This window comes from Bombus vancouverensis, chromosome 12, assembly GCF_051014615.1.
Source record: "Bombus vancouverensis nearcticus chromosome 12, iyBomVanc1_principal, whole genome shotgun sequence".
Classification (NCBI taxonomy): domain Eukaryota; kingdom Metazoa; phylum Arthropoda; class Insecta; order Hymenoptera; family Apidae; genus Bombus; species Bombus vancouverensis.
Window position 1 is genome coordinate 8,177,284 of NC_134922.1, and position 27,852 is coordinate 8,205,135.

The following is a 27,852-nucleotide window of genomic DNA, read 5'->3' on the forward strand; positions in this document are numbered from 1 at the left end:
TTAGTTATTTTTCTCTCCAGTTATTTTCTTTTAATTATTTTTATCATAATTTTTGCAAATTGAATTATTAGTTGTTTGTTATTCGTTATTGTTTTAATATGTACGAATTTTTATCGTACAATTTCTGCAAGCGTGAAGAGACGTAGGAGGCAGTTTCGACAGCGATACAAAGTTATAATTACGTACACTATACGATAAGAGTACAATGGAACATAACGAAATAGAGTTCAATCTCTACAATTCAAGGAATAATCCATGCATTAACCTCGCAATACAATAGCAGACGAAAGAAAGTTTCAAGTTGTTAGATAATGGATTTCGTGTATGTTCATATATCAACAACTTTTGTTATTCTCATATTTCTTCATATTTTGTTATTCAGTAATTTCTCATCACATTGCCGATAGTCACCTATTTTACAGTACAATGTGTATCATATCTATTCACTGCTGCAGTGTAAAAACGATTGTAATTCTTAAAATTATAATATCTTTTGTACCACTAAAATTTATGCTTCCTTTTGTCCGCCACTTATCCTCCACATCTACATACATTTTACAACATCTTTCACTCACTTCGACCAAACTACGCTCTCAAATTCCACTTTCTCTTTGTCCGACCACGTATTCCCAGCGCCATTGTGTCCAACAACGCGTGTAACCACCATAGCAAAACCATGAGTACGACATATAAAGAAATTCTAATTTTCTAAATCGTTTTTTCTAAATTTCCCACACTGTAAACAAGTTAATAATTATTTTCATCCTATTTCGGAGATTCCCAGCTCTCTACTTGCCTTTCCAAGCTTTTGGAAAACTGATCTATAGCGAAGAAGAGAAAAATCAAGCTGAAGCGTAGAGACTTTTTACGTGCTAGGACTACGGTAATTCGAGAAAAAGGCTCAGTGGCAACGACCTGACGTAACCCTTGGAACGAACGAAGGAAGCCGGGTGACACGAGATCAGGATTACGGATCCTAGCTCGCAGGAAGTTCATCTACCGGTCGACCACTTTGTCTCCTCCGCAAACCAACGACTTCCTTTTATCATCCCCCCCCCCTGGCCCCGATAATTACGCCGATGCGTACAAAAGCAACGAACTAGCTTAACAATGGGGTCCCTTGTGTTTCAACGATTGAACAGAAATTTATTAAGCGGACGAAGAAGAGCATTAGAAAACGTTGGGAAATCAATTCTGGAAAGGAGATCGTTCCACCTTGCCCATTTACAGTCGGTCTTCGACATCGGAAAATTGGGCGAAATCGCTATGAAACTAATTTTCGTCGCTGACTTTGGCGACGTGAAAGTATCGCGAGCGGTTTGCTTGGATTTAATTTTTTATACCGGATCGTTTTTGTGATAATTGTAAATTAGCAGAAATACTTTGTGGGCGATTTTTAATTGCTGTATAGACGAACAAAATGGCAATAGTTTTATAATTTAGTATTCAATTTGGTCGATATATACGTTTCTTTTTTCAATTTCGATGAATCGAGCAGGGTTATTTAAAAAGCTATAGTAAATAAAAATAAGTAGCTGTTTTAGGTTCATATTAAAATTGCATCTAAATTTTTATGTCATTTTTATTTAGAGATTCGTTCAGTGTGCGAGCAAGCGTCGATATCGGTAAAATATTTAAAAAATCGTGGCGAACGATCTTAAGCATTTTTCCTTTTATCTCACATTGATATTATACGTTAAAATCAAATGTAAACCTAAAGCTGATACGGAAATTGAAAAGCTATCGAGTAAAAGCAACGAACTAAATACCGATATTGATAAGGCGATTACCAAGTTCCATTTATAAATTTTATTCTTTATTCGTTGTCTTTCGTTATTTCAATTTATTTTACACAAACATTAAGTCGAACTTCTTTTCTAACTATTTCCTGTTTACCTTCCATCGCTTGATTTGCGTTTATACAATTAATTTTAGATTAGATTTAGGTTCACTTGCAGTGCAAAATTAAGAGTATAAACTAAAAATCGTTTGCAATGCTTTCTAAATATATTTTTCCTTTCTCTAAACATATTTTACTTATACTTTCTATTTATATTTAAATAACCCTTTTCGATATATTGGAGATCAAACAAATCCAAGATAAGAACTAAATCGTAAAAGAAATTCACGAACTTTATGCTTAAAATAGCACACGTAGGATAGATTTTTCTCCCTCTATAGCTAAACTTATTCTTCCAGTTTTACTGCTGTATGTTATCGATTCTTTTTATTCGAATAGATGTCCATTTAACGACTTACCTCCAGTGTCGAATTTTTCATAATACACGTGAGATGATCCTTTCCTTCTCTATATTTCAATCGATTCTTCCATTCAATTTTATATTAATTCTTCTGACTGAATAAAGACTCGAATATTACGTCCGTCGTACTTTGGAAGATAAATGCGTCGCGTGATTTCAATCGTCATATACAAACTATACGCGTTTACGTCTGAATCGCTCGACGATCGAGACGACAATAACGAGACGAGCGTTATAACGACGAACCCGAACAGTTGTGGCGCATTACATAAGGACGACCGTGACAACAACAGGTGTCGCGGTTACACTAATTTTGTTTTCACCTTGCTAAGGGTGATATAAGAAATTTTTGAAAACATTGGTACGATTACACAACAATGAACGTTGTATGATTGATTAAATAAAATAATAATACCGTAGTAAGTTGCGTACGAAGGCGATATTTTTTAACCAAATTCTATATACCATATATATGTTATATATACATTGGTTTCTTAATTTGCGCGACGCTTTCTTTATCTTTTTTTTAATTAAAATACAATTCACGATCTTAATTTACGCGGCCAGAAAATTGTTCTACAAGTTTCAAAAGTAACAAATGTATGGAGGAACTTGTTATATGTTGAAACGCGTGATATTTTTCAACCAAATTCAATATATATATATGTTATAAATACATTGGTTTCTTAATTTGTGCAACGCTTTCTTTATTTTTTTTTTTTTTAATTAAAATACAATTCACGATCTTAATTTACGCGGCCAGAAAATTGTTCTACAAGTTTCAAAAGTAACAAATGTATGGAGGAATTTGTTATATGTTGAAACGCGTCAGTGTTATATGAGACGAGGATAAAAGTACATTACGTTGTGCTATTCATCATACGCGTACATGTCCTTCCTTTAGAAAATTCATTAATTTTTGAGCGAAAATAAATTTTCTCTTTAAGCCACAGATAATTATTTATATCGCATTTGCGTGAAGAAACGAATAATATAATTCCGTGTACTATATTTCATTGCTTTTATCGTTAAATTTATTATTAAAATTATTAATCACTTCCAGATTGAAATATATAGACAGTGTTAAATAAAAATCCGACGATTATCAATTTCTATTGCAAACGAAACAAAAAGTCTTTTTTCTATCCATTTATGTGTTGTGCCACAGATCGCTTCTCCCGGAAAATTTCTTCTCGTTGTTCTTACTCCACAGACACCTTTGCTACAAATTTTCAAATATTCCAGTCTCGAAAAGTCATGGGTCACATAAAAAGCAAGTTTTGTGTAACACACGTAATATATTCACGAATATTTTCCAAAGGTTTTCAGATATTTTCACGAGTTACTGTACAGAGGGAAAAGAGAAAAAATGCGGGGGAATTGTTTTCCACAGAAAATTTACGAGTATCCCGAGACACTTGGGGGCTGTCAGGAGAATTTACTTCGAGATCAAAGTTATACGACGAGAACGACGATTATCGTGGGATTACAGCGGAGAAACCTCGTTTTTAAAGCAAACGCGTATACAAGTTTCTAGCCGCTCTCAACATCGTTCGATTAATTTTCAGAATCGTTTAACGGAAAGTAAATTCAACTTTCTAGAGTTGCCGCGAAACTTCTCCTGAAAGCTCTCAGAATTTCCACTTTAAGGGGTGTTTTCGACTGTTGGACGAAAGACCAGCGGCCAATGCCTTGGTGAACCGCGTCTTGAGTCGAAAACACGAATCCGCGTAGACGTTTTCCAAACTTAAAGGACATCAACTCGATAGGTTTCCCTGTCAGCTACAAGCTTCCTAAGCACGTAACTTTAAATCGCGTTGACGATCTCATGTTCCTATGGAATTTCCCCATACTTTTCTGGTTTTTATTATTATCGTTATTGTTCTTATTTGTATTATAATCGTATTAATATCTATACGATAGACATTTATAGAGCACTTATTTATTCTCTTACGCATTTATGGAAAATTTGGAGGTGCAAAATTGCACAGAATGCACGTGATATATAAAATGATAAAAAGATATATAAAATGTCCAAGGTACGGTGATTTTTTTAATAGCTGGTAGGTAAAACAATTTTCTACCGAGATTCTACGTTTTCAGTTATATTCTCGAAAATATGACTTCGCAGAAAAATCATATTCAACATGTTAATTTCTTTATAGAAATTGATAATCTTTCTACTTGGAACGCGACTGATTTTTCTTGACGAAGCTTTATTTCTTGAATATGAGTAACACCCAATATATCGAACACAGAGCTTTTTTAATCGATTATATACACGTCTATATATATGTCTTAACTGGTTTTTACTTTATCGATAACAATTACCAGAAATTAAAAAAAAAATTAAGAAAATTAAACAAATCCACTTTGCGTCGTACAATTTTCCATCCTCTGCTTTATGAAACTTCACTTCATTGCGAAGCTAAAAGAACTTTTTTTTTATTATTAAACATCTTCTTACGACGAAGTCTGGCAATAAAAATATTAAATGTAAAAGTTTCCTCTCTTTCCTCGTAAAATAGGAATCTGCCAAGGTTACTATAGATTTCTTCTTAGAAAAAAGGAAGACAACCCTATCAAGGTAACCGTTTGGAGAAAATTCCTGAAAATTCGAGATATTTTATCCAACTGTTTTTCTTTTTTCATTGCAGTCCGCGTGTCTGCAATCTACCGCACAATAATAATAATCAGCGCAGACGGTGATAACTTAAATCGACACGAATGTGAGTTCACCCAGCGGTGTATCACTGTGATGTTATTTTGCTTATGTCGTTAAATCCGTACGGTGGATGTAAAAAGTGATGTCTCTCTGATCATTCGTATTCTTCTCTAACGTACAGTAATTTCGTGGCCAGATCGCTGCAGTGATTCTGTAACCGTTGTTTATGCAACCTGCTGTGTCTGGCAATCTTTTCTGTTACAGTGGCTGATACTGGTTTCTTTATTTGTTTGTTTGTACGGGATGTACCAATCTTCGTTCAAAAAGCCTCTCAACTTTTTATTTTGCCATCTGTCTATTGATTTTGTATTGGAGTCGGAGGCTAGAACGCCCCATAATTGGCAAGCATACGTCCATATCGGTTCGAGAACAGTTCTATACATCAGCAGTTTGTTCTAGTTTGCCAGCTATCTGTGATTTTTTGCCAATCAATCAACCGCCACGAAGTTCCCTACATCTTTCGTCTAATTGTTCTGCTCTTTCGTTAAAAAGATATATAGTTTCCACTATATCTTCTCTACGATATATTAAACAGTCAACTGTGTTTAACGAGTATACACGTCGAACGAAAGCTGTATCTCGGAGCGTTTACCGTGTATACTCGTCGTCGCTTGTATTTATCTACGCACTAACCCAATGAGAGACTTCTGAAACTAAATTCCGCGGTTAAATGCTTAATAAATAATTATTTATAAATACAATGTGTTTTAATAAAAGAGATTTACGGTATAGGAAATTTTAAAAATAAAATTAGAAAAATTAGATTTTACACAAAAAATGAAGAAAAAGAAACAAATTCAATCTTCTATCGTAACTTATAAAGAAACAGACCTACGTAGCAAGTTTGCCGCTTAAAAACAAATCATCTTTCTATACATCTCTCTTCTCCTAAGTGTCTTCGACATACTGAGAAAGATACGTTTTTTATCCCTCGCTTCGAGGGCTGCTTTCACCCCTCAAAATATGGATGATCACCGATAAAAAATACGTTAAATTTCATTCCATGAATTTCATCAAAATCTAGTTATTGTCACTTATTATTTTTATTACTTATCAGTTATTAAAACTTGGAAAATCTCTCTCGCAAGTATGCTGCGAGATATTTCAGCGTTTCCTGTTTCCGGTGGTACGTCGTTATTTAATTTTACCGAAGGGTACGTTCGTCCTTTTACCGTTGAGAGTGTATGGATTCCGTAGCATTGATTTCGATCGTCCACGTTTCCAGCCAATATCCTATTTCGTTGAGACGTTGCTGTAGTTTATTTGAAGCTTCGTGCTGCTGGTCGCGTCGTTGTGGCGAAGGTGGCAGCGAAGGTATCGAGCATTGTCGAAATGTCCCACGTACAGAAAGCGTACAACGTATATTGCGGAATCGAGATATTAAAGTGAAATATTTTCAAACGATGTCGTCCTCTGTGAATAGGAAAGATCGTTTTCTTGATAATCTAGATCAACCGTTTCGCGTTTCGTATTTTCGTACGGAATCAGCGGCTGTCTTGATAGCCGTGACAGTGAAATAAATTTTTGCGAAACTAACGGAGCGGGATTTTTAGTCGTTTAAGCGTATCGCGTTTTTAAAAGAAAGCCAGTCACGTTTCCATGGGATCCTTTCAGCTTTTATAACAATCCGCGTGAAAAACACGTCCGCGAAACGGTATTTCCGTCGATACAATTCCAGGTTTTTCCAAAAACACGTTTCACCCACGGGTTTCCCATCTGTCCAAGGAAAATTTTACATCTTCTTTTTTTCTTCGAGCAAGTTTCTCGAGCACCTTGCTCGCGTTTATTCCGACCATTTTTCAAGATAGCCATTGTTTTTGTGTCTCCAGCAACGACGATTTAAAGCGCCGACCCTCGGCATGGAAGATACGATCTCAAGGGTTCACGTCTTCCTCAGGAATAGTTCATTTTTCACAGCTACGTCTGGCGGGTAGAGTCACTCACAAAAGTCTACATACTACATCCTTGAACTCTGAAATATCGTAACAGGAACTACGGCTACCGTAACATTTTTCATGTTAAATTTGCTACGTACATCGTCGGATTATTACGAGAAATGAGCGGCGTGCGTGTAGCACGTGACAGCAAAAATTATTCACAATACCGAGGATAAATCACTGCAGTGGACGTAGATTGTAATACAAATGGCAGAATGACATAGCAACTATTTGCTCGGTGCATATTCTTTTCTTTCGTTTTGTCAGACTTTCAGGAGTTCAATCTGAAATACAGACGCGCTTCCCTCGAATCTACATTAAACGAAGAAATAACTTTCCTAAGAAAAGATTTCTACATCATTCGGCTTGTCACGCCATAGCAAACGTACACGATCTAACAAAGTAAAATTTCTTATTTATTGCTACATCGGTTTATTATTGTTATATATTAGAACGATAGAATATAAAATGCCATTTCACGAGCATCTGTCATAGCTTCATGAAATCGTAGAAGAAGAACGGACTTAAGGTTGTGTTAAAGATCCGTTTAATTGATCTTTCGAGTAAAATCTTTCCCCTTGTCTTTATAGAATCACCAAAAATGTAGATTTCTAACGTTACGTATGTTCGATTATAGTCTACAATTTCTTCAGTATTGTCATAATCGAAGATCAAAGATCGTAATTTCTGATATAATTTTGTTGGAAAAGTGCCGCCAGTTAAATGCTCCGTGTCTCGGAAAATTCGAGATGATTTCACGCTGATACGCGAGTGGACACAGGATTCTGCGACAAAATGCATATTTCCTTTTTCTCGGTAATTTCATTTCTCTGAATTTCTCTCAAAAAGTTACATAGACTAGCACGTGAACATTTTCGACCGACTTCAGTTGTAGATCTATTCGAGTTCGTGTTAAAAAGAAGAAAAGTGAACGGGATTATATTCGCAGCGTTAGCAGTGCAGCTCCCTAACGAAGCAAATATCTGCAATGTTTAAAGGTAAGGCGTCACAGGTGGCGAGGTTAATGAGTTGCCCGTGTTAATAATTGAAACTTTTGATTGAATGCGGAATGTGACCCATTTCCGTGTTGAAGGTACGTTCACGAAGACGCGAGCCACTGTGTCGATAAGACATTTTCCACGGTTTGATCGCCTTGTTATCTCTGAGCTTACGCTCGGCAAGCTCGTCCCGTTGTTATCTCTTCGTTGCCGCCATATAATCCCTTTGTTATACCAAATTGAAAATTTCCCTTTGTTAACGAAGAGTAAGTGGAATATGCAAAGGAGGAAAAATCCCCGACTCGAATATTCAGAAAATTTGGCGGTTTTAACGATATGCAGAGGATATACAGAGTGTCTTTAAATGCCGAGGATCAACTTTGGAAGTAAAATATAGCACTCGTCGAAACGAAATAAAAGAAATCTTCAGATGGCTGGAAAATCTATTCTTTTGGAATTCGTGAGACGTTTTCTGCTTCGAGTTTGTAAGACAATAGGTACAGTGTACTTCGCTGGTTTGAGCCATCGGTTAATCCCGGACAGTCGTTTATTTGGGACAAAGTTCAAAAAGCAGAATCTAATCGAACAAATAGCTCTAATTTTCTTCTCTTAATTGCGATAGCGTGCCGTTTATTTAGGACAGAGGACCGCAGTGCTGCAGAGAAAATAGGAAGCAGGACACCACAGGGATAAGAGGATTCGCTTTTCCTCGCTCGTTCACTCGTTGTCACGCATTGATGTTACTCGTAACGTGTCACTTTTGTCTTAAATAAAATACATGTTTATCTGTATGATTATGTATTGAGTCTGTTAGAAACAACCAATCAGAGTCTTATCATTTTTTTTCTTCTTTCGTAGTCGCATTGCTTGTGTTTCGCACTCCGCTTTCGTTCGAAGGTACAAAAGCGTGATTTTTATATAAATTCAATCTTCAATGTTCACTTATTTTCTCCTGACATGTCGTACGTTTTGGTTTAGTTGGTTCTAAGACAATTAAGAGATGTTAGATATTTGGCTCTAATTTAATCTGAAAATATTTAAAAGAACGCGTCAATGCTCGTTTAAGCTATAGTTTGTCTTCTTTGTGCAATATCGTTTAATGATATCGATGACTATCGACAAAGAATGAAAATCGTTCCGTATGAGAAATGTCTGTATACATGTTAGATATTTGTCTCTAATTTGATCTAGAAATATTTAAATGAACTCTTCCTTGTTCACTTAAGCTATAACTTTTTTCTTTTAATTGTAATATCGTTGAACGATATCGACGGTTGCTGAGAAAAAATGAGAATAGCGTGGCACGAAGAATGTCTAAATACACATTAGACATCTGTCTCTAATTTGATCTAAAAATATTTAAATGGACGTTTCATTGCTTTTTCAAGCTACAGTCTGTTTGCTCTATATACAATATCATTTGACGATACCGATGATTACTGACAAATAATGAGAATAGTTCTCCATGAAGAATATCTAAATAAATGTTAGACATTTGTCTCTAATTTGATCTAAAAATATTTAAATGGACGTTTCATTGCTTATTCGAGCTACAGTCTGTTTGCTCTATATACAATATCATTTGGCGATACCGATGATTACTGACAAATAATGAAAATAGTTCTCCATGAAGAATATCTAAATAAATGTTAGACATTTGTCTCTAATTTGATCTAAAAATATTTAAATGGACGTTTCATTACTTTTTCAAGCTACAGTCTGTTTGCTCTATATACAATATCATTTGACGATACCGATGATTACTGACAAATAATGAGAATAGTTCTCCATGAAGAATATCTAAATAAATGTTAGACATTTGTCTCTAATTTGATCTAAAAATATTTAAATGGACGTTTCATTGCTTTTTCAAGCTACAGTCTGTTTGCTCTATATACAATATCATTTGACGATACCGATGATTACTGACAAATAATGAAAATAGTTCTCCATGAAGAATATCTAAATAAATGCTAGACATTTGTCTCTAATTTGATCTAAAAATATTTAAATGGACGTTTCATTGCTTATTCAAGCTACAGTCTGTTTGCTCTATATACAATATCATTTGACGATACCGATGATTACTGACAAATAATGAGAATAGTTTTCCATGAAGAATGTCTATATACGTATTCGACATTTGTCTCTAATTTGATCTAGAGATACTTAAATGAACTATGCATAACTGCTAGCATAAGCTATAGTTTGTTTGTTCTGCGTAATTTTAGCTACTACATTTACGTAAGAGACATTTCACGTAATTGGGTCAAAGAATGCTAATCCCGACGTGTCGCGAATAATCGAAATCCACTGTATTTAAACACATCGTTTTTCGGAAGATGGATTGGACATGGTGGAGCTGTGACGTGGTCGCCTTGTTCACCCAATTTAAATCCCCTGCACTTCTATCCGTCAGTACACTAAAAAACTGTGAAACTATGGTAGCATACGTATAATAATCTTAATTAATTATCGTACAATCGCGAGAAGCATCGGTACAAAGCGCACGATCGAAACACGACGAGCTACAAATATCTGATCGTCGTGAAAATGTCCAATCTAAAATACAGAAATTGTTCGAAAAAGAAACAGAAACGAAGAGAAAATAAAATAAAAGATACATGGAAAAATGTACGATAAATATGTAGAAAAATTTGATAAGACATCACAGAGAGCCTCTGGTGAAGTCCACGAATGTTGTGAATCTGGAAAATGGATTTTTGGTATTAGTTAATTAACTGGGAATCTTGTCTATCGAAATCTCAGAATGTTTAAAGAGGGGCAAAAGTGACAGTGTGTACTTGGCTGGTGTGTGTCCAGGATTAAGGAAGGTCAGGGTGTCTGGAGTTTGCTAATTTGTGACTCTGTTCTATATTGCCATCAGACTTTCCCTTCTTACAAATACAGCTAAATGCCCTGCCTCACCCTACATATCCTAACACGTGTCAACGATATTTGCTGTACGATATAGTTATCAACCTTCTGGAACATCCTATCATTATACCTAGTCATAATTACTCTTAGATCAATTTTTCCATCTATCTTTTCTATCTACAATTTTGTTGATATTCGTTCTTGGATATTTTTAGAAATCTTATTTGTGTCTCAGTAATAGTTTTTTTTTTTTTTAATAATAATTGAAACAATTTTCAAGATATGAAATTCAAGAGTGGAACGTCGTGTGCTTCCAAATCTCTCTTCCTGCTTTCTATTTAACACCATTCTACCTAGAACGTTTTCAGTTTCCAATTTATATCGAGATATTCCAAGTTCTCGATATTCCTTAGTTTGTAAATAAATATATATTACAGAGACTTGAAGAAAACAATGGCTGGATATGTTAAATTGAAAGATGTCGAAACAAAAATAACTTCATTTCTCTTCCAACGACAAGAATAGCATTTCTAACTGAATAACTAAAAACGGTACGAATATCTGCCTGAGTGAGTGGATTTTAATTTCATCTGCCCCTGCTCCCGCAATAATCATCACATTTTTCTAAAAACACCGAAAGACTAAAAGCCACGGAACACGCGACAGACAAATTTTCGTAGCCGGATAAAACATTTTTCGCGTTTCCCGGCAATTTCACAAATCGTCCGTGCCATGTTCCAAGCGCGTGGAAATTCGTTCAAACCGAAACAATAAACGTCAGGGAATGAAAAGAGGCGAGATCGAGAAGCGGAGAGAAAGCAAGAAGAGGGAGAGGCACACAAGCGTGTATCTCGTTTCGGTATTCATTTCGCCTAGCGGCCTTCTGCATCGACGCGTTTCGATTCAACTCGCGTTTTTTCCGCTTCGGGACACGTCGCTTTCACGCTTCCGTTGGAAACTCGTCGATGGGTGGCGAAGACCGATGCAAAGTGGTATTGTACCTCCGGTAAGAGGATTCTGCCTCGGACGAAGGAACCGCATCGTGTCGAACGTCCCGTTCCAAGGCCAAAGGACCCTGAAATTGCGGCAAGCTGTCTGTCGTCTAATCGTTGTGGTCGTCGAGCAACCCTGCTACACCTTTAACGAGATATCCGCTGATATTTAATCCTGTTACATCCCGCAAGTTTTTCTCCGGGAAAATGCTGCCTGAGAAGCTTTCAGTCACCGTTAAAGGAATATTCCTATTTGCAGGCGTCACTTTTAAGCGACTTTCAGGATAATCAATTACCAAGTTATAGAGAAACTTGAAATTTGTTAGGTTTGGTCGTGTTTTGAGGGAACACGAGGCAATTCCGACGGAATTTTCACGGAATTTTTGCGTAATTATTTCTATTATTGCGTTTAGCGCAAGGTCCAGTCATTTAAATCATTGTTATAGGGATATTTTTATTGGGAGGCGTTGCTGTTAGGCGACTTTCAGGATAAGGAATTACCAAGTTACAGAGAAACTTAAAATTTGTTAGATTCGGTCGTGCTGCGAGAGAATAGAACGAGAGAAATTTTAATTATTGGTATAAGGAATTATTAAATTATTATTGAGCAGGTTACTTAAAATTGTTCAGAATACCCTCCAAGGTTATTTTCAAGGAAATACAATATAATTCTTCTCTATTATTACTTGGAATGAGATAGGGTTATTTGAGAAAGAATTACAATATGTATAACAATTTTCTAACGCAATACGAATTTCAAAAATCTTGTCCTGTTTTGGAATTTTTACTATCTGCGTTATTATCTGGGACAAGATTTATTTGAGTGATAGTTAAAGAGGTATTTATATTCGAACGCTTTCAAGTCACTCTTAAGCGACTTTTACGATAAAGAATTATTAAATTTTAATTAGAGATCTCAAAAAAATATACCGGTGCACATTTAGTTATATTTCAACAGCGTGATTTTTACGTAATTGTTTCTACTATTATTCGGCCAAGGTAGAACTACTCGAGGAAGAATTATAATATAAACATTTTCTACATAAGTTTCATTATTTTAATATTATTAATTAGTCTTATTAGTTTTATTACTTATTTATCACTTTCATTATTTTAATAATATTAATATTATTTTCATATTATTTTAAATATTCCCCGATATGAATGGCAAAAATTTTTACCTCGTTTTGAAACGTCTACGCATTTATCTCTGTTATCACTCTGACTGGGATAATGCTATTTGATCTATTTGAGGAAGAACCGTAATATAAGAATTCTCTATGCAATACGAAGTCTACATTTTTCTTGCCTTTTGGTCAGACTTGTTCAGTACAATTTACCGTCCGCATCAATCCACGAGTGTGAGTGTTGCAAAGTTCAAACACATAACGTTACGTTCGGGGTCGAACTGACGCGTACAGTTCCAGTTAAATTGAAGTACAGTCGCTATCCAATTTCCAATTGCTTCTTTTTTAACACTCACAGCAAAAAAGCTATTGTTTCAATGGTATAACGCCAGTATCAGCAATGATATTTCTAGGGATATCGAACGATCTCACGCGATATCAAACGGGTGCAAAAAAATTCCGACGATTGTTTAATTACGGAATTACAAGTTTCTCTGCGGAATAATCGAATTATAAATTTCTCTGCAACAGAAATCCACTATGCGGAGAATAGTTTTATCAGAGTCGTTTCGGTATCTGGCGAGAGAATTGCACGTCGTAACGAGAACATTCACGGTCGAGTTCGTTTGAAATACGAACTAACGCCACGTACATAATTAAATGTAATTAACACGTCGACGTGAGCGTGGATGCTCGATAAAACTCGTCGATTAATCTTTCGGTCGTTCCTGGATTAATACGTGGATTAATAGGCGGATTAATACGACGGACTCGAACGGAATTAGAGAAACGTGGAGCACGTGAAAAAGGCTTGCAGCAAGTGAACATTTTTAATCAACGGTACGAGTATCTGGAAGAGGGTTCACAAAAGCCAGCAGAGCGTTTGTTTGCTGCCTTTTCTCATTAAAATGTCGCACGAGTTGCTCGAGTAACGCGACTACTAACGACGCAATTAGACCGCGAAATTCGCGTTAATATCAGATAATAGGAAAAGCTGCGAATTCCCTTTAGACAGGTTCCTTCGTTTCATGTGTCAAAAATAATCGGGAGAAATATCTTCTTCGTTCGAAGTAACATTCTTTTGTTATTCTCAGATAGCAGAACGTATAATCGTTCGGTAAAATATCGTAAATATCCTGAGTGTGTCCTTGCTGAGTATTTCATACTCAGTTAACATGTTCTGTTTTACGATAATACTTGTGAAGTAACTATCGAGTTTTCCTTGCGTTTAATATTATTGCAACGTCGCTGTATTGTTAATTTGATATTGCTGTTCATCGGTATTTGACAGCGATTCACTCCAAATAATGATTTTTAATGAAACTACGTAGACGCAATAATATTTGAAGAGGAAATTCAATTTTCCTCTCAGGGAGGTAAAATGAGATTTCAGTACCAATGAACGTGTTAAAATATAATTTGCAACGTTTGCAACGTTCCCGTTTCCTGATTATTACATCATCGCTGTATAGCGAAATAAGAAATATTTATTTAAGAATCATCACTATATAACGGAATGACAAGTATTTATTAAAATAGATATTATTATGTTTATTTATTACATAATATTCATTAAAATAAATAAATGTCAATATACTTTAATTGTAATATTTATAATATTAATAAATAAATATAAAAACATGTACCCTGCGAATGTCTGCGTATGGTAATCATGATAATCGTGTCTCATTACGGTGGCAATAAAATTTCAAAATGTTTTCCGCGAAACACATAGCATTTCGATAAAGGGTACCTATAAATATTTGATAAATATTTGATAACGCCATAAAACCATAAACCAGCGTATAAACTTTGAATTCATCGTACGTGTTCTATAAAATATTTCGGAAATTTCATTAGCACTCGTCTAACGTTCTTTTTATTCTAATTCACCTTTCTTTCAATTAGCACCGACAGTTATAATCCCACTTGTGTCGTATAAAATATTACACGAATAATAATATCATACCTTGTTAGGTAAAGTATTCTTGAAATTTCATCATTAACCAAACACGACTGTTTTAATTATCTTCGCAAACTTTGTATCGTGCAATATTCGCGTTTCGTGCAACGCACACAACATATTCATGAAAAGTTTCTACAGCTGCTGAAATACTTTTACGAGCCGCTACATACATGTACAACGCTGCATAAAATATACGAGTTGGCTGAATACCTGGAATAGCTACTTTTCTAGCCAACTGTACGTATTACGATTCTTCTGTCACGATCTATAAACGAAAACGTTGGATCCTGACGAAAGATCTCTCGCGAGTTTATTTTACGGTGGAACGATAACTCACGTGAAATATCTTCGTTCGAGTACCCACCGGATCAAGCTGCGAACGTTTGCTCCTACTGTACGTACGTACGTGTCACGATCGTCGAAATAAAATCTGCGAATACCTTTACTGCACGTCGCAGCCAACTATCTCGCTGTTCCGTGAAAATAAAATTTCCTTGTTCGACTTCGACGATCGAATCGAAATTTAAGGGCCAGGAACAAACAAATCCGCCAGCTATTTCGACGTAAACGTTGCGCGAGTAACTTGGATCAAACGACTCGATATTTCCTGCACGATTCTTCAGATAGCGAAGTGGTGAAATCGTTTGCTGGTTATGAACCGAATCGTTTCTCCGAGCTGATTGGTTTTTCCGGGATTTTGGCCAGGCCACGTTCGTCATGGAATTTCTTTATCTTCTGGCAAAAACACGCTCGTTTTACTCTTACGGCCGATACAGTTCAATGTCGAAACTACACTGTACACTTTTATGCATTCATAGGGAATTTGATATGGAAATGTACAGAGTGTGTACACGATATGCAAATATATAAATATATATATATATGCATAATATTCAAGGTAAAGTTCTTGTTATAATATTTGAAGGATGAAACTCTAGTTGCAAAGAGGATGACAAGAACTGGGAAATTTCGAATGAGTATGTGCATTCGACACTTTAGATTGATGAGCCTGAGACAGCATCTCAAACATATTCGAATGCATGAGCCTTCGAGAAATTTCCAAGTCTTTTTTATATTTTGATTTATAAATTCTCTTGGTATTGGTATTATGTTATTTTATTTTCAATATTCAATTTTTACAATTTATTTTGGCCAATTTTTTACTACTTTTATTTCGTTATAATCCTGCGAAAATTTGAATTCTCTTGATATTGGTATTATGTTATTTTATTTTCAATATTCAATTTTTACAATTTATCTTGGCCAATTTTTTACTACTTTTATTTCGTTATAATCCTGCGAAAATTTGATAAATTCCGATAAAAACATTTAAAACTAAATTTAGAAATTGCTGCACCGAGAACGTAATTTCTCGAAGATAAAGGCCCATGCACTCAAATCGTTTCACGACCGTTTTACCATCGGCGTGAAGCATCGAATGCACTCGAGGTTTCGCAGTTCCTGCCATCTCCGTGTTACTACTATTTTATTTCCCATAGTTTTATTTTACCATTTTTTACCATTACCATTAGTTGCCATTTTTTAATATTTTGTAGACTTAATCTTCTTCACTAAGTTCCCCATAAAATTACACGCATCTTGACACATATCGAGACCAAAGTAAAAGTAGCAAATTTTTACTATTAACTTTGCATTCTGTAATCGATTCATAATACGCAAAATTATTTTCGAGATAAAATAAAAGTTTCTCTCTCTGAGAATAATTCCTCAATTTCCCACATTATCATCCTTACGATGTCTTTCTTGCCATAACTGAGATTCCTTCACAATGTTCCTTTACTATTTGGCTGTTCTTTTCATTACAGAGGATTATCTGTTTATGTTGCCGCCGTCTACTGGAAACGGCGACGACGTCTACTTTGTTGCAACTACTTTGGTTGAAGTGTGAAACCGAGTAAAAGGCACTGAACGTTATGGATAAACACCACAGTTTATGCTCCAGACGTCTGAATAAATGAACTGACAGAAACCTGAAAAGTGTGGCTCGCAACTGTTCTTCGACACTTCTGTTATTGTCTTTAGCTTCGTTTTCCTAGAATTTCGCTCGTATCGTTTTTCTCTAAGCTTCCTTTCTTTGATACCGCGTCTTCTCTTTTGCATCGTAATTTATTTCAAGATTCCGAATGATAATGTAATCTGTACCGCGTAAAATTTAAATTAAAGAAAGAGACCACCTTGAGGAAAAGTTTCTGCGAACTAAATCGTGACAGCTTGAAAGAACATTATTGAAGAACATCGAAATCGTAATTAAATAAAGAAGACAAAATTTCTCAGCACATCGAGGGAAAACTTGTTCGAGCTGAATCTCTCATTGCACTTTAAAAGTCATCAAAGAATATCGCAACACACCGTCATTAATGAATACCGATAACCATTAAAGAACAACGATATTACGATTCAAAAAGAAAGAAAACAAAATATTCCACCACCCTGAGAAAAAGCATTATTCAATTGAAACCTGATCATTGCGCTTGAAAATCATCGAAGGGTACCGATATCGTAATTACGGAAAAGAGGGAAGAAAATCTTTCACCACCTTAAGAAGAAGCTTCCTCCTGCTGAATGTCGACATTCCACTTTAATGACTTTTAAAGGATGCCGTAAACACCGAGACATTAATGAAAATCGATGACTACCAAAGAACATGGATATTGTAATAAAAAAAAAAAAAAAAAACAAGGAAAAATGAGGGAAACAAAATTTCTCATCACCTTAAGAAAAACTTCTTCGAACTAAATCTCGACATTCCACTTAAAAGTCATTAAAGAAGACCGTAGAGAATGTCGAGAAGAATTAAATAGAATTTCCGGCATGGAATTATAAAAGGACAGACGTCTCTTTTTTTCTCTTCACGGCCAACTACTACACCAATTGAATTTTTCTATCGCGAGAATCCTTGAAGAAGAAAGTCCTCGAAGATGCAGCTATAGTGCTCTGAAATTTCACTCTGTTCGTTACTTCCTCGTTAGGGACGCCTAATGTAATTCTCAGAATTTCTAGAGTGCAGATTCAGTCCATGTCCTGAAACAGTTTTCTACCATCCTTTTCACTCCTTTCGGGGATCATCAATGCGGAGTTAAGCGAAGTTCTGTCAAACTATTCGAGCCTGGCGAGTCTGAAATATGGTCGTAAAACGGCGTCGCGACGTCGAAGACGCAATTGAATCTCCTTATGTTACGTTCTGCGGTCGATACGCGTCGCCTCTTCTGCAGCGTTCTTTTTAACAATTGCCAAACGTTTCTTTCAATTCACTATACTTTATATTCAGTCTTCTATTTCTCGATAAAAAATAGAATGATGGTAATTTGTAAAATGCTATTTTACAAATAAATCCAGAGACACGCAGTAAGTTTTGCTTTCAAAAAACTTTCGCCGAAAAAGTGTGAAAAATTGGTGAAACCCATGGCAACCCGAAGATCATCGAGAGTTAATTAATATTCGCTAGATTTTAATTACAAGTTGATCAGACGTCGATCTACATCGATACAAGGTGTCTGAAAATAAAGAAAGTTTGAGAATTTCTCTCACGACAGCTTGCACGTAATATTCTAAACGAAAACTTGATTTTTCAAAATCTCGTCTTTTTCTCCTTTATGAAACTATTCCTGTAAGGATCCTGGGACTGACGCAAGGACGACTAGGTTCATAGAACAATCAAGAAGATTTTTAAAAGCGCTACTGAACATCGCTGCATCCACGATTCTCTGACTTTCTTCCCTTCTTCAGAAATATCTGCATTTTAATTCCTAACATTTATTCCCGCGTACAACTCGCTGCCCTTTCCATTTTCCGAGAAAACAAGAAAAAAGAAAAAAAGAAAGAAACGCAACGCGATTGCGTCAACGGACTGGCCGACAGATACGAAACAAATTGAATAATTCGAATGACGACACGTATGCGTCAATACGAACGAAAGTGTTGAAATTGTTGAATAATCGCGTAGGAAGCGTTTTACGAGTGTGTCTCTCGGTAACAGGGAAATTATGCAGGAAATAGATCAGGCGACGCACAAAGGGACGAGATGATCGTGGAATTTGTCGCGTGGGAACGAAATGAATCTTTCGGACCAACATGAATTTCGCTGTACAACCCACGCTTTGTAAGAACACTGTCTGCACGCTACGAAACAATGGGCATCGAGATCGAACCACTTGTTTAGATGTTGCACAAATGGCTGGCAACGAAATTCACCCTCAGGCTCCCAACATCAGCCGAAGGAAATTCGTTTCTTCTCCAGTGGAGCTTATTGCTGGGCATTCTCTTCCCTTTTCTCGCGATACGTTTAATGTCGACACGATGTTCTCGACGCACAATGGGGTTACTACGTTTCCTTCGTGCAATTTCTTCCGATAAACCGGCTGCTAGCGTTATTAAACCATCTATAAAGAAACTGGCCGCGTAAAGGTACGTAAGATGTGGCGTTTTGCCGCCAATATAAATCTTCTTCAGCGTTCGCGATACCACGATGAAACGTAGCGAGGTAGAATGGATGAAAGAGGAGCGGGAATTTTATCCTACCAAATAGATATTTGGTGGGTTCCGTGTGAAAAAATTTGTTATCCGTGTTCGCAATGGCATTTTCGCGTGGAAATTCGAAATAGATAAAAATCATACTGATCGTTCGAGAGGCTTATCGCGGCCAGTTTATCGTCGACGAATTGTTTGAAAGCGATAGTATCCTCCGGATATCCGTAGAGCTAGAAATTGATTCGCGGAGAATATCAATTTCGATGAAATGAAATTTTGATTAAATTAACATATTTGCCACGCGACAGATAAGAAGAATATTATTACGCAACGATAGCGATTCGCGTCCTTTTATCTCTATCTCTTATCCGCCTCTTTCTTTCTGTCTAGCTGTCCTCTTTCTACGAAATATTGTACTTTTTAAACTAATCACTTTAAGACACCAGCGTCTATAATATAATATTTTCCTATCTGTATTTTCTATCTGAATTTTATTGTAATAATAATTATATAGAAATTTCTATCTGAGAAAGCGTATCTGTATGTCTTGTTGTCGGGCAAATAAATCTTTGCGTGCTGATCGTCTCTGAAATTGTTTTATAATTCCACTGATTGTTGGCAGAGCTGACAACACGAGACAGCAGACCGGCAAACGTGCAAAATCGAAACACAGATTCAAACGAGAATAAAATACGAATAGAAGAGTAAAATCGACGCTAAAATACGAACCAACGTACAAATAATATTTCTATTCAGATCGACTATTCGAGGAATGGTTTACCAGTAGATTTGAATATTCCACGGTCGACTACGTTTGCTCGAAATAGGCAAATCGAACGCGACAGTCTCGTCTAGTTTATCAGATCGGTTATAGCGCAGAGAGACGAAAGCTTGTAGATAAATATCTAGCATACTCGACCATCTTAAACTTTGAAAAGCCCCGAGGAAACTCCGACATGGCATTAAACTTCTACTTTCGTCACTGTAAAAAATCGCCCGCAGCGTAACCTACTAATTTTACTAATTTTTAACGAGCCATTCCAGTTGAAACTCTAAGAGTAGCAAGTTATTAAACCGCAATTTCTGTCTTGCCGTTTCACCGGCGATTCATTCGCAGCTTTCATCGGTAGCGTTTACGAGTTCGTGGAAATTGCAAACTTACGGTTTTTATTATCCTTTGTACGAATGCGTTTCGCGTAAAGTCACGTTGGTAGTTTCCCCCCGTAAATCCTTCCACCACATGCTGCAAGACGAATGTTACACGAAATTTCGATATCGTGTGTCTGTGCGAAGCTCCGAAATTTCATTTCGATTCGAGAGGGATCGTCCCTATCCGATGGTTTGCGATCCGTCGCGAGTTGTGAGAGGAAATAAAAATGAACTTTTGGTCAGGGTATTCCGTGGATGCAGATAGAAAAAATGTTAAATCTTTATGTGGTAGGTCGTTTGAAGTTTTTTCTTTTTTTTTTTTTTTTTTGAAAAAGTTGCAATCGAAATAGGACGTGCGAATAGAACTATAAAAAAAAAGCAATAATTGGGGAAAGATGTAAAATCCTTGGATAGAAAGATTTCGTGACTTGATTTAATGTGAAAGTATTATAAGCGTATTTTATAAACAATCGTGGTTTAACACGTTGATGGTTTAAGCCGTATAATTTTATATCGATTTACCAAAAATTGTCTTTTTAATCTTTTAACAGCACAACACAGGGAAGAAGTATGTTATACAATGCCATAAATTTCGCTCCTTGAACGTAATCATACGTCTCTGTTTATTAATACGTATTTTCTATGTATGTATGTAGTCTATATATCAAAATTATAAGTAACATTAAAACTGTAAATATATAATATTTATGTACATACGCTTCTAATTTTTCATAGAGAATAAGTATTTACAATGTATATATACATACGTATGAACACGTGTATATAACGTATGTATACATACTATATGTTTCTGTATCCGACAGCAGAAATAAAATAATTATTTTCGTAATTAAACTGTTCACTCTGAACTTTTCATTTCGTTTCATTACACCCATAAAAAGTTAACAGAAACGAAACCTCTTCATCTATGGTCGAACAACGTTCTTCCTTTAATTACCACAGAGTTGGACGCGGAAGGAATTTAAGAGAACGCAAACTCAACACCAAATCTCTACTTTATCAACTAGATATTGCAACGCGTTCTCCATATATACTGTATTTTTTAAAAATTTCATTTCCAAATTTACGTCTTCTATAATTAACGTTTAATTAAGCCCGTGAATTTCGAGGAATGGTAAATTTATAACGCGAGAATTTTACGTAAAAACCAATTGTGTCAAGCCATACACCTGAGGAGGAATTTCTTTTGGGGCTTCGAATGGATCAGAAAAATCTGGGACACCGTGTCTTCTCTCTCATCGTCCACGCTGTAGACAAACTATTTGGCGAAAATTCGCTTCAGCGAATAAACGACTCTTGAAGCGAGAATGTAGAAACGCAATTGGACCAGCGATGCATCGAACTTATCGATTTTCATCGAGTGGGCCGAACATCGAGTGGCAACGTTTTTCCATTGAAACTTCTCTGCTGGATCTCTTCGTGACCAAAGGATTCGCGTGCATGGAAACTAGATTTACGTCCGTTCAACTCAGCCTGGAACGTGAGGAAACTGTGCAACTGGCCATGGATATCTCAGTTTCCAAGATCGTTTTATGCATATTGTGGCACCGTTCGCTGTTGACGTGCGCAACTTTCGTTTCGATTCACGATTTATGCGAACGCAATTCGCAGCACAGTATTCGCGGAAATCCTCGATATTCTCCACCGGTTCTCAAATACTATCGTTTATAAGGTATCCGGTTGACTTTATTTTCTACGAAGAAAAGCGAGGAAATGGAATTTACATGGTAATTTGTTTCGCCTACTAAAAATTACAACGAGTGTCTCACTTTCACTATTATATACATCTATCCGAATTTGAAAGAAAGTATTAGACTTCCCCTAACTTCCTAAGAACTGAAGTTGACCCTAATATCTTGCTAAAAAAGTAAGGTGATAAAAACAGATTAGAGCACTGTATATGTTCCCCTAGATACCATCTAACTTTTGTTCGAAACATTTTTTTCTACAACGAATAACTTACGAGTTGTGTTAAGTCGTCATATTCGGAGACTCACCCTGTGTGTAAATAAAAATATATGTAGATACTGTAACCAGGCGAAATAAATTACTATGTAGATTCAATTTCCTCAATTTTCTTCTTCTACTATATATATTCTATTCTAAAATATATGTATATTCGATTTGCTTAGTTTTTTTCTTGTACAATATATATATTGTACAATACAATATACAATGTACAATTCTAATGTACAATGCAATGTATAATATACAACTGTAATGTGCAATACAATATACAATATACAACTGTAATGTGCAATACAATGTACAATATACAACTGTAATGTACAATACAATATACAATATACAACTGTGATGTGCAATACAATGTACAATATACAACTGTAATGTGCAATACAACGTACAATATACAACTGTAATGTGCAATACAATATACAATAAATAACTGTAATGTGCAATACAAAATACAATGTACAATGGTAATGTGCAATACAATGTACAATATACAACTGTAATGTACAATACAATATACAATATATAACTGTAATGTGCAATACAATATACAATGTACAATCGTAATGCACAATACAATATACAATATACAATATACAACTGTAATGTACAATACAATGTACAATATACAACTGTAATGTGCAATACAATGTACAATATACAACTGTGATGTGCAATACAATGTACAATATACAACTGTAATGTGCAATACAATATACAATGTATAATTGTAATGTACAATACAATATACAATATACAACTGTAATGTGCAATACAAAATACAATATACAACTGTAATGTACACTACAATTGTACGATACAGTACCTGTATATATTGTAGAAGAAAAAACTAAGGAAATTGAATCTACATGGTAATACGTATATATATATACTATAATAAGCTTGACGACATCACACGTTTACATTTGACTTAAATTATCCCTCATACTTTTACGCTTTCCTTCCTTCTATGGATCTTAATCAATTTACCAGCGCGCCTCATTTCTCCCGTCTTCCATTATATTTCCGCTCGCCCAGTACGCCAGTCTCAATCCCACAGCAATCGTCTAATAAACGTTTTAATGTACCTATTTCTATTTTACAAAGGACATTTCCCTTTCTCGTCCTTCAGTACCGGTTTCCCCCTCGACGTTTCCACACTTATCTACGAGATTAATCCTTGGCTGTCTCCGCTTCCCTCCCTCTCCCTATACTTTGGCCTTCTCGTCGTTCTCATATACAGGGTGGAGCGGTAATCACAGTACAAGCGGACAGAAGGTGACTGTACGCGAAGAGACAAGTCGAGAATGTGGAATGAGATCTTTTTTCACGTGACTTCGTTTCTGAGAAGATCGAGTTGGGAAATTTGCGAAGTCTTTAACTTTAAGTTTCGTACTTTGACTTGGCCAAGTGCCGATTACATACGAACGAACGATTTAACAGCAGGTTTTTATATGTTTGAAAATAAGTGAGAAACGGGAAATAAAATTTGTTCGTGTAAGACGTCGTTTTCAAGAAAATACGGTTCAAACGTGTTCAATTAGGAACTGGTCCGATGCGTAAGTACATTATTTCCAAATTTATTTTTCTCGAAAATAAACAGAATTAGAGAAAAATTGTATTCTACATTTGTCATTTATCTCGAAATGTACTTTTGCATGTATCAATCTCTGTCCATCATTTATTTTCGTTCAGTCCGAAATTAACGAAATTAAAGTGTACCTGTCGAATCGTCAATGTCGATTCTCTCGAAAACGAATTTTCAGGTGAGAGAAATCTTTATGTAATTGCACTACGATTGCCATCTCATCCTGTATATTTTTATATCTGTATATTAGATACATTTTACATGCTGTTATATAATGATCAATTAATATACAAGATAATAATAAAATATCATATAATAATATTCATTTTACACGTTATACGCGTTCTGTGGATTTTCGTGCCCCCAAATTTGTCATAAACGCACAAAAATCCACGGTATATTCTTTTAAGCATTCAGACAGCTTTGTCGATCGTGAATAAAGTTATGATGAAGTACGAGAATACGTATACACGAGCGAGAAAATGACGAGAGTAGTAAAAATGAGATACATCCGATGCAACGTTTGCTTTTTATTTATTTTTATCGCACACTTCTCGTCGACGGTGCGATAAAACAGCGACAGAAAATCGGACGTCAATTTTTTAGGGGTCGTTGTAAAAAGGAGCGTTCCGTGTTGGAACTCGTAAATGGAACGGGGAGGAAGTTTTTTAAACTCTTTATAGTCGTTTGAATTTGCAACATTTTCGAGGGGAAAAATCATCTTTACTTTTTCACCCTGTCTCCGAGAATAAATTGATTTTTAAGAGCCGATGCACTTTGTTATACTTAACATAGTAATCGCGTGACTTTTTATTGACTGGCTTTTTATTAAATACACATTTGCTATAAAGGTTCTCCTGAAATTGCGTTAATCTGACATTTTACCAATATAACCGCGATAATCGCGTCTCGCAGCTAACAAAATATCCAAATACTTTATACAACGCGTATTATATAAATATACAAATTTTCCGTGGTAGATATACAAACACCTTACCGATTCACTGTACGTGCTAACGCAACGCGCAACAAAAGAGTAACGAAATTTACCAAACGTTTCTCCGAGTTAAATATCAAATTGAACACGCGAAGTCGAACAAAAATTTGTAGAAACGATTTTCCATTTGTCGAGCAATGAGAAAATAGGAAGAAAAGTCAGGTTGATTGATAGTTCGTACAATGGTATAAATATTTCGTTTCCAGATAATTAAACTTTCACGTTCGAGCGTATGAAAAATTATTTTTCCCATAATGGGAAAAATATTTCGTGAAACATATGATCTTGCAACGTGGAAATTTATATCATCATTCAATATATTCAATATATCATATTTACACCATCGTACGATGTTACGAGTAACCTGTTCGAAAATGTGTCTTCTAAATGCTTGAATGACTCGCATCATTTTCAAAATTAATAACATACATCGTAGTCGATGACTTTCGATGCTAAAAAAGGAATAACTTGGAAAACAAATGATTCAGAAAACGTCTTAAAAACAAGCAGATTTATCCATTTACGTTAGGCGCGTATATGTCGGCAAACGTATACGACAAAGCCATGCACAACAGCCATTCGTAGTTTGATTTTCGTCTAATTGAAAGACGAATTAGCTCGAGCGGGAAAGCAATTTAGCGCGAAATCTGCGGTTTTAACGATTAGCGTTTGCAACGTCGCGGACGCCCAAGTTTCTGAAATTAGAATGTTCCGTTTGCCATGATACACACGGTACACGCGTGAACCGAACTTTCTGGCATCCATTATACTCGACAACGTCGTAAATTTCACGGCGTGATGTCCGCGCCAAGTAGAGCACACGCTGCGAAAGCTTTGCATACGAACGATAAATACTGATCGAAATGATCGGCGAGCTGGCTGGCGTTCGCCCTAATAAACGCACCGCCGAAATTCTGCAAAACCTGATCCAATGGTTTACGAGGAAAATGCTACGCGTACCATCAATACTTGGCCAGAGATGGCTGGTTACCGGTGAATAATTCGCAGGATATAACTCGACCATCGTCGATATTGAATTCCTATTTGCCTATTTCAATTCACCTGCAATTTACCTATTATTGCTGTTTGAATTCCCCTGTACGCGCGGGATAGTTTTGTGGGTGGAATTGGAATTTTTTAATTTTCGTTTCGACCGAATTGCGCGGTTAGTCGACTCGGTTTTGATTTACACAGCCCCTCCCCTCGGGCGATGATAGAATTAGGGTGGCGTAGAAAAATTGCTTTTTCGTAGGTACGATAACGTCAATGACAGATTCATCTTGCCTGAACGAATCGTTATTCCTAATATTCCTTGTTATTATTAATAATTAATAATAATAATGATCGTCGATACGTGGACGCTAATTGCGATAGCAATGAATTTATTGGCGCATAATTTTACAAAGCTGTATCTACAGGTCCGACTTGAACGCCACTGAAAATGCACTTGGATCCTGTCCAAATCGTTCGATTTCAAAACGACCGATAAAATAATAAGAGCGTAGGGCGTGTAAGCAGAAAACACTGTATGTGGCGAGAAACAAGTTTTTCAGGAGAAAAAGGAAATATGTATCGATTCGGTGAAAATTCTGAAAATTCGTGGAAAAGGAAAGTGGATTTGTAGAAAAGTCTGTAGCTTAGTCGTAAAGAAAACTCAATGTTCCATTCGTTTGGATAGATACCACAGACAAAAGCGAAGAAACAATTGACTAATGTTTATTGGTATTTATACTTTTATGATATTTTATCTCCTGGCGTTATCGATAATTATTTAGGAAAGAAATTGCATTTTTGTTTTATGCCACGATATTCTCGTTGGTGTCGATAGAACGTTTTCCAATAAAAAATGAAAGTTCTTTTATTTTCACGCTGCAGTGTTTTCTGCGAGAAATTATCTGTCAGATATTTGAAGCTACCAGAGTAGACAACGCGAGTAAAATATAATCTTCACAAATATATTTAGCAAAATCGAAGGTGTTTTTCTCTTGCGCTATGCAGTTTTCATTTTTCATTTTGGAATTCATTTTGGAATTATCCAGTGCAAATTCCACTTTTTGGTCGTTAATAAATCCATTCGAAATATAAAGAATCGAGTTGCAACTCGGTCGGGAATAAATCAGAAGATCTTTGCATAATCGCGGAAATGTCAAAGTTATGTAAATGTTAAAACTCGAATAAATGGGACGTTCGAGACGAACAGGAAATTTACGGGCGAAATGAGAGGCCGGTTCTCCCGCGACGTGTTTCGCGTCAGCGTATTTTTTTCGCTACGCCAGAAATTCACCCGTATTTTACGTTTACAGTTTTCAGGCGACATTATTTTCCGCTTCAGGAGCTCCCCATTACGAGACATGCTAATTGGGAGAGAGAGAGAGAGAGAGAAAAAAAAAAGAAAAAAGGAGATTCATGGCAAATCGGCTATTCTACCGGGAATTTTCGCCCGCGGAATCGCATTGTTATCGATCATGGTCGTGTTCCACCGGCTGACAACGCGTTTGGATCTTTTCATGCTCGTTTGAGCTTATGAAACAGCGGATTACCAAACGTTACGACACGTCCTCGTCGAGTTTCCAGCATTCTGGTGGCCGACACTTGGTCAAATGCGCCCTTAATGCATCGATCTTCTCGTAACAGCCGAATTAGGTCACGATTTTTCATGCTGTCGCGCCAGCCATGCACTTTGCTACTTGCAGATTTTAGAACCATCGTAAATTTGCCAATTTTCGAGCCTATCCTCGTGCGTTTCATTGAA

General features: G+C 36.1%; 1 protein-coding gene across 4 annotated transcripts in view; it reads right to left on the reverse strand.

Annotated features, from left to right (window-relative positions):
- Nucleotides 1-27,852, reverse strand: part of wake (ankyrin repeat and fibronectin type III domain containing protein wide awake) — a 186,765-nt gene that overhangs the window by 68,845 nt on the left and 90,068 nt on the right. The window lies entirely within an intron of this gene.